Here is a 9581-nt window from a genome sequence, read left to right as displayed (position 1 = left end):
TTAGACTTTACCCGTCCCACTCTTCTGCTTCACCTGATTGGGAGGGTTTTGGCCCGTTCCTTCTCGAAATGACCACGCCCTCCTCCTCCGTCTTCGTGTCCTATTGGACGAGGGGGACATACGTCTGCTACTGCGACTGCATAAAAATAAATAATAAATACACCACCACTGCCTGGAATTAACACCCACACACAAAGAAAGTTATTTTTAATTTTTTGTAAATACATTCATTAACACACATTTAAATACATTTTGCGCATTTAATTGGGCAACTTTAATGCATCATTTCCCTTTTTTCAGCGCAGGATCAGGTTTTCTGTCCCCACCCGTTTCCCGACAAGCCCCGCCCTCATTTTTCTTTGTCACAATTTACTATTAATTTTATTGGTTTGGTATTGACTGACCACTCCTTGCTTGTTTACTATCGCCTTTTTATTATTGACAACAACATTAACAACAACAACAACAATAATAAAATGGCCTAATAAAAAATTATTTACGTTAACAATAATGGCTGTTGTTATTATTATTATTGTTGTTGTTGCAGTTGTAAATATAAACAAAAAATGCAATTTTCAGCATTGTAAAATGCGCAAGGCCACGCCCCTCCCGTTCTCGGATTGGCTGATTGTTCATTTACGTTTGTGATGTTGTATAGAGCGTTTCTACCTGACCATAATCTTCACTATTAGTATTATTTTTAAGTATAGTTTATCAAATAAATAAAATACTTTGTCTATTAATATTCGCATATCTTAGATTTATGTTGCCAATACTTCCGTCCACTGTGATGTGTCATGCATTATTATTATTATTATTATTATTATTATTATTATTATTATTATTGTTATTGTTATTGTTATTATTGTTGTTGTTGTTGTTGTTAAAGTAGCTGTTGTTTGTAACATCAATATTTGTTCTAGATTTATAGTTATCGTTCACAATTTTATTTTCTCTTTCATTTTCTCCTTTTCTATCTCTCTTTCTCTCTCTCTCTCCTTCTTCAAAGGAGAGTATAATTAATAATGTTTTATCAGCACAAATACAGTGTGAATTTGTTCTGTCAGTTTAGTCTAAACTCACTGAAATCACTCGCACAGAACGAACCGAGTCACCTGTGCCTTTAGTTAGGAAACTTATTGTACCATATTCAATCATCTTTTTTTATTATTATTTTAAAGTTGTGTTGATACCGTACGCCACATTCCATCTCCAGGACTTATATTGTGTTCTTTTATTTTACACAGTTCTTCTTCTGGGGAAGAGAATTTTGTTGAACCTTTAGGGAACACAACTGGACTTTAAAACCTCTGTTGTACCTTTATGGTCCATTTACACTGTACACAATAATGTACCTCTACCGTACCTTTTGTACCTTTTTTTCTGAGAGTGTACACACTTCTGCTACTTCTGAAACGAAGGGTCTCAACAGGTTTGCCCCCCTTTTTCTCCTCTGGATTTTCTGTGTCTGTAGTGGAACATGGCTGTGAGACCTCGACTGTATTCAGTCACGAACCGAAGCGGGATGATCTGGACCACAAACACATCTCCAGTTCATCCTAAAGCTACTGAACGGAGCGCTACATCACTCCTGAGAACCCTGTGGAAATTTAAAACTCTCATCGACGCTTGGCACAGGTTAGTGATCGTATAGTTCATCTATTTTTCTCAGGCTTACTATGAGACGTTTTGAAAGTCCACCGGAGAAGTATTTATATGATTTTAAAAAGTAGACCGACAATATGGAAATAATGATTTATATGGACATATGAAAAATAGATGTTTTTATAAATTCAGTGGTTAAAAAAATTAGACTTCTTCCTCAAGCAAAAAAAATGTTGTTTTGATTTTTTTCCCCAGTTTAAAAGCAATTGTGGAAAAAAGGCTATTATAATTATTATTTATTTAGAAGTTAACTATAAAGACTCCCCCAACTCTCACATAGTACCCCCAGCCAGAAAGAGTGACGGCCAGCACGTGCTTCCACGAGGCGTGAAGCTAAATAGCAATTCTTTTCCAACATGGGCTTGAGAGTAAAACGCGCTTGCAGGAGAACACTAAATACCCAGAGACACAGGCGAGACTTCGGCTTGTGATGAGGTAAACGTGAGTGAGGGTCAGTCCTACCTTTGGCCTTCCAGACTCAGATGATTTATAGTTCTTTAAAGGAGCATGGCTCAAAGGAACATTCAGAAATGAAAGGCGTGAATTGTAAAAAGTGAAAATTGGTAAAAGTCTTGTTTCCCATTTCAGTGATTGAAATATTAAAATTTCACTCAGTACCGGGTTCTTTTTCCAGAGCTCTGTCTCTTAGTTCAGTGTATACACTCACATTTTGTGGACAGGTAGAATCGTAAATGTCTTTAGTTTTTAGCATTGTGAATAGTATATAAATGTAAACAACAGAAATAAAAAGTCAGATCATGTCAGTGTATGAATATTATAGTCAGAATATAGTTATGTGAATACAAATTATACTAGAAAACAATAAGTAGATTATAAATGATATGTATCTCGGAACAAAAATAAAAAAGCTTTCTGTTGCTGCGTGTTCTATCCACAAATGATTTTAAACAGTAATTAATTTGTACATGTTTATACAGGTTTGTGAACGTTAAAGATTTTAGATGTGATCATAACTGAGTGTAACACGAAGAGAAGAGCGTATTTTCTCTGAATTACATCAATACACAGCTGTGCATTGACACAGTGATAAATAAGAAAAAGATACATTTATGTAGCAAACTAAATTTTCCTAAACTGAATCTTATTCAATAAAAAACAAACAAATAAATCGTATATCGTATCGTAACTTATCATAATGAAAAGATTAGTTTTTTCCAACAAAATATTCTGAAGGTTTATCACATTGTAAAGTTTTAATGTGTGCGATGGTGTTGAATTAAACATTTTTACGAATCTGTTTCAGGATTAAGACAAACACATCAGCGTTTAACAACGAGAGACAACATTGACAAACCAGTGTTAACATCAAGAGTAATAACTGGAGTACGGTCTTATGGATTTATGTATCATTGATTCCACCAGCTACGAATTCTTTAAATATAAACCCAAAGAGAACTCTCAGCGAAAAGACAGTTGACAAATTGTAGCGCGAGCATCCCTCGGCTATTTCCTTCGTTATTTCTCTCTCTCTGTGTGTGAAAGAACAGTATTTAAGCCTCAGCTCCTCGTGTAACACTCATAATACTGCTCTTATCCTTCTCCTAATTATCGATATTAACCCTGAACTGAATTTCATGGAAGAAAGGATAAATCTGGCTGAAATGATTGAACATTTTTTATTTAAAAAGAATAAAACATAAATAATTATACCACATTAGGCGCTGTATTATAACTAATTCTTTAGCTTGTTTGGTAATTTATTTCTTATTGAGTGATTTTACCTGCTCAACACACACAGCCCCCTGAAGCTAAATTCCAGTCCAGTTAATTCAGTTACGGCTTGAGCAGCACGCGATGAAAAAAAAGAACGAGGAACGTGAATTACAAATAACTCAAAATAAAGAATTCCAACTACAATTACTACACATTAAAACAGCAGTCTGAGAATATCACCGTGTACAGACTCTCTCTTTCTCACACTCACAATGTTCAGAATATTGTATTTACACAGCTATAGGCGGCCGAATCGTCACCGTGTTTTAATCCTCTGTATTAAGTGATTGCTCTCGTGTCAGACCTGTAGCTCAATACATTTCTGAAATATGAAATACTTAATAATAAAAGCTGTAAATCCGCGATGTTTGAGGCTCTGACTCCACGGCAGGAGCGCCACCTAGTGGACTTTAAACTCACTACAGATTAGTTTTATGATCCACTAATGATTGAAATATTTTTGTATTCTCTAACCACAGTAGGCTTTTATTTAATTATTATAACAGGACCATTATTATTATTATTATTTATACATTAATGTCATTACATTTGTTGTATCAGAAATAGTAGTACACACAGTGTGAATATAATTGATTCTATATTTTATATTGTAACATTTTATTAACTATAACACTACATTATTATCAGTGCATAACATATCTGTAAATAAATCAGCTATAATTTGTATTTGTATTATTTTACTTAACAACAACAAATACAATAACGATATAACATTATTTTATGTGGTACTTATAGATAAATATAGACTGCCATATATATGTGAACTACATAATAATACCACCAAAAGATGCAGGTATTTTCATTAATATTACATATGTATTGTTGCTGATCTGCAGTAATAGGCAACAGATAGAGTCAGCTATTGCTGAACACATGGCCGCTTTTACAGTACATACAGCGTGGTGGAGATAAAGTGACAGAAGTCTACAGATGAAGTTGTTCAAGGAGAAGTGGCTGCCCAGTAAAAGCCACACAGTTGTATTAGGAGCAGATGAATGCTGTAAGGGTTAAACCAACACTAAGAACCCATTACACGCTGAAGGCTTTACCCTGGAGCAGCAGTGACACAGACAGCATGGGATTCATTATTATTATTATTATTAAAACAAAAAGCATAAGCTCAGAGCCAAACCCAGCACTTGTTTCCAGTTAGTTCCTGAATCTACATTCAGACTGTGAATTAGTGCATAACATGATGTTATTTTCCAGCTAGAAAAACGTATCAGATTCCTTACCATCAGCCCTTAATACCATTAGTGATATTTACACCACCATCGTCCAGTTTGTGGGAAATTTGTGGAGTATTTGTTCTGAAATGAAGGGTATAATAGAGTTTCTTCCTCTGTCTTAAGGAATATATCTTCTGCTCCCCTGCCTTTATAGATACTGAAACATTGCTGTGAGGATTTGATGGCATTCAGCCACAACAGCCTTTGTGAGGTTTGGATACTGGTTGGAGCTCCATCACTCTGGAGACCATGGTTTCCCTGTTCCACAGCTCAGTACTGGAGGGCTTTATAAACTTCTAGCTCATGTTTTTCACTGGGCGTGGTGAACTTGAACGGCCCATTTTGTTTTTCACTTTTCTTTGGAGATTATACAAATTGTGTCTATAACTGAGCAGTGTTTACCTGAACATATCTGAAGTTACTCATTATATTAATAAATAAATAAATAAATAAATAAATAAATAAGTAGGTAGGTATCAGAACAGATAATATTTGGATAAATAGAGTAAGTCACAGTGTTCCACACTGGTCCTGACGAAGTTACTGAAGATCTGGAACAAGTTAGAGTGGATAGTTAGGGAATGTGAATTAAAAGGCATTTTAATTTGATTGTTTTATAAAATATGGATGTATTTAATTGACCAACTGAGCTTTAATTTAATTTATTTTGGCTGGTGTCCAATAACATAAAGACTATATTGCTTCACATAGTTCAAGGTCCACAGAATTAAAAAATGTATCTCCAAAATGGGAACATTTTTGTTTACATCTAACGCAGGTTGATGAGATTTAATTCAAAATGAATTTAAAAATATTTCCACTTGTCTGTCGATTTGTGATTTTTTCACCAAGTGGAAAAAAAGAGAGATTAACTCAAATGACAGAAAAAAACAAGAAATTTAAGAGGCCTTGTTTGGACGGGAAATAATCTCTCCACAAACTCCTGTCAGGTTTGATCACTAATCTCTAACACTACATAACATTGCTATGTTTGCAATAATAATACATCATTCAAGCAGAATGACAAATGTTAACATAGTCCGAGTGAATGTGTGTGTGAGAGAGAGAGAGTGAGGGAGAGAGAGAAAGAGAGAGAGTGAGGGAGAGAAAAAGAGAGAGAGAGACAGAGAGAAAGAGAGAGAGAGAGAGAGAGAGAGAAAGAGAGAGAGAAAGAGAGAGAGAGAGAAAGAGAGAGAGAGATGTGTTGTTCTTAACAACGCAGCTTAATTACAGCAGCGTAATAGTCAGTTATGTGTGTAATATGTGATAACGACTATAGCATATAGCTGGATGTAAACATTGGAATATATATATAGTACTATATAAGTACTATTAATTGTATAAATATAGAAGTATGTATATGTAATCAGTGTAAAACTATGTTCACTTTCACCATTCAGTGTCTTTGGGATGAGTTGGAGCAGAGTTGATGATCCAGAACTAATCATCCAGCACCAGCACCTGACCCTATTGAAGTTTGTGAATGCCATCAAATCCCCACCACAATGTTTCAACATCTCATTTAAAACCTTCATAGAAAAGCAAATGCTGTTACTACAAAAAACTCAAGGAACAAAACACTTACAAATGCCTGTAGATTCAGAGGAAATGGAAGTGCCACCCCCTGTGATATTGCACATAATTTAAACATTACTTAAGTCTGTCTCCAAAAGTCATCCTCGTGCCCTCAGCTCTCCACGACTCACGGTAGTGAGACTAAGCCACCGTCTCTGAGTAACAGAGAGATCAGAAGTTCATTTCCAGCACGGGTGCACTTAGCCAAATGGCAAAACTGCGAGTCGTTAAACAGCATGTGTTTCTGAACTATGGCGGCCTCATGGCAGCATGTTCGTTCTGACAGACTAATGACCCCCCCAGCCTCCCACTCTCACTCTCACTATCTACCCCTGATCCCCTCCGTCCCCCTTTGCTTTCATTTCCCTGCCATTCCTGAGCTCAGCATGTAAGCCTCTTTGCCAGAAGTCATTTATGATGAAGCATCTAAAGAAGTCGTGATGTGTTTTTCTCCATCACTTGCATTCCTCCGCCCCGACGTCACAGCACAAAGGCCTAGGGAGAGAAATAAGACATGACATGACATTAAAGTGCTTCTAGCTCCTAGAGGAGTCTTAACTTCTCCTCGGGGGTGCCCTCTGCTCTCTGGTAATGCACAGACACACGACACATGACGTATGGCAAGATGCATCTGTCTGCAGAAAGAACCAGTAATATCGAAACCTGCAGAGTGTTACAGGGCATGACGTGGCTTTGGGTGCCAAATAGTATCTTGGGTTTGCATTATATTCATTCATTCATCTTTGGTAACCCTTTCATCTTGCAAAGGATCATGGTTAGTCCAGAGTCTACCTTTGGCACAAGGGTGGACAGGGTGTGTATTCATCAGGGCATCACACACTCAGTCAGTCAGTCAGTCACTCACACACACCAGTGAACAAACAACATGTGTATGGAATGTGGAAGGAAACCAGAGGAAACCCACACAGACACAGGGAGAACACACCACACTCATCACAAACAGTGACCCAATGCAAGGTTGAACCCACACTCCACACTCATATCTGAGAAGTAAAAGTGCACCCCTAACATTATAAAAACCAATAAAAACCAAAGCCCATTATTCTAGTGAGTGTGATAGTGTGTGTGGGAATGTATTGGTTTAACCATTTCCACATCTCTTCTCATGACAGGCCGGTATTATGTGAGGTTATAATCCAATCCCAAGTTTTAGAGATTAATAAATGCTTCATTATGTTGATTTAACAAATTCGTACGATCAAGGAGAACCCTCATCCACGTGTTCCATAGTGCAGTTTCTGCAGTGCTGAGCCTAGAGTAGCATGACAGAGTCTCTATAGTAAAAGAAGAGATCACATCTTGTCTGTTTTTAAGTCCTTTATAGACTTTAAGGTGTCGTTGCTGGTCTATAAATGTCTTCATGGTTGTTGAACCAGTGTATTTATCAGTGATACGAGCCGAGAACGCTCAGTTCTCAGGAACTTGTCGGTAAGTGAAAACTAAACTTCGAGAAGTGGTGTTTAGTTCCTGTGCCATTTTAAACTGAACCAGCTGACTGAGAACATTAGAGGAATCCCGACTTCTTCTTTTAAATGAAGACTGAAAACGTTTATTTAATATTCTAGGAATGTTGTCGGAACATTCCCGTAATGTTGTAATTTTGGTTGTGGAAAACGTGTTATTTCTCCTAACAGCGGTGGTTCATTTATGAAATATCAGTTTGGAAAATGTAAGAGATAAAGTAAGTAAAAGATAAAAAGTAATAATTATCTTAAGTATATTATTGAATCAAATATAATATGAAAAAAATATGTAGTTGAACACAATCAATGGATATCAAACATTGACAAATACAGGTGACTCTTTTTGCTGTGTCTAAAGCATACCACACATATACTCCTTTAGACACATAACATTAGACTACAATCCATTTTATCAAGGTAATGTTTATTGAATATTTTATTGACGTTACTGTAAAAAGTTTGCTTCTAAGATTAGGAGAACCTTGTGATGGGGGAGATCTAGCTAATGGGTGTAATTTACAGTGACAAAATTGAGTAAATACAGGTGAGAAACCATCAGGGCGGACAGGTTTACAGCTGTCTCATACGGCAGAGAGAAATACAGTGCAGATAGACCTCCAAACATTGACCTACCTCTGGCAAGCTCTTCTAAACTGTCAGAAGAAAAGACTATACGCTTGTGTGTGTGTAAAATGACTGGGGTTTCCTCTGTGGGTTTTGGCTGGGATGGCTGACAATTTGTACACAGGCCTTCAATTCAGGTCATTGCACAAGAAACCAGGTGCTGGACATCATCAGAGAGAGACTGGAGGAGGCGAGGTGGAGACGGATGGGATTTTGAGCTGTAATTATGAGGCAGGGACACATGGACTGGATTATTGCATAATTTCTCGGCTACATCATTATCCCATCATTTCTAATATGGGTGTCAATAAGACTGACCAGTTTTATGTACCAGATGAACAGTGCCCTCATGTGGTCATTCAGAAATAATGCAGATTTCAATGTAAAACCACCCCCTGCCACAATCTCCCCATGGAAAAAGAAAGTAGTGTAAGAGTCAGGGACTGGATTGCGTCTGGGGGAAATACCTGGATAGAGATGGCATTGAGGCTCAAGTGGAAAACTCCACTGTCCTGTTTGTTCCTGCAGGTCAAGCTGCTGTTAGAGCGAAGAAAATATTCCTAAAGGACGATTAAACACTGACCTACAACATGTGGCCAAAGACCTGTGTGGACATCTGGTCATCCAACATTTCATTAGACATTAAAAGTACTGACTCTGTTCTCCTTTGTAACACCTTCTTCTGGAAAGGCTTTAGATATTAATAAATACAGTTTTAATAATTAGAATATTGGAGCACTGCTGTGAGGATTTCACTGTGGAGAGATGGACGGAAAGACCTACAGATATTTTTGAGCTCAGAAGCAGAAGAGCAACTTTCTCCTGTCTCTCAAAGATGGCTTGAAGTAGTTTTTCTAGTAATTTTAGGGGTCTCCCAGACCTTTCATGGTTGGTAGGTGTGTTCCTGCCACTGCATCACTGATAAAGATGAAATTGTTGTAGAAGAAATTAATTTATCACTCCAGGAATGTGTCTCTCTGCACAGTATATGGTGAAGCAATCCATTTCACAAGCAAGTTTTAAACAAGGTAAAATCATTTTACTGAATGTTTGTAGGGCGGTAGCTGGTAGCCTCGCAGTCACACAGCTCCAGGGACCTGGAGGTTGTGGGTTCGATTCCTGCTCCAGGTGATTGTGAGGAGTTGGTGTGTTCTCTCTGTGTCTGCGTGGGTTTCCTCCGGGTGACTGTCTGTGAGGAGTGTGGTGTGTTCTCCCTGTGTCTGCGTGGGTTTCCTCCGGGTGACTGTCT

This window comes from Hoplias malabaricus, chromosome 13, assembly GCF_029633855.1.
Source record: "Hoplias malabaricus isolate fHopMal1 chromosome 13, fHopMal1.hap1, whole genome shotgun sequence".
NCBI lineage: Eukaryota > Metazoa > Chordata > Actinopteri > Characiformes > Erythrinidae > Hoplias > Hoplias malabaricus.
This window is presented reverse-complemented; position numbering follows the sequence as displayed.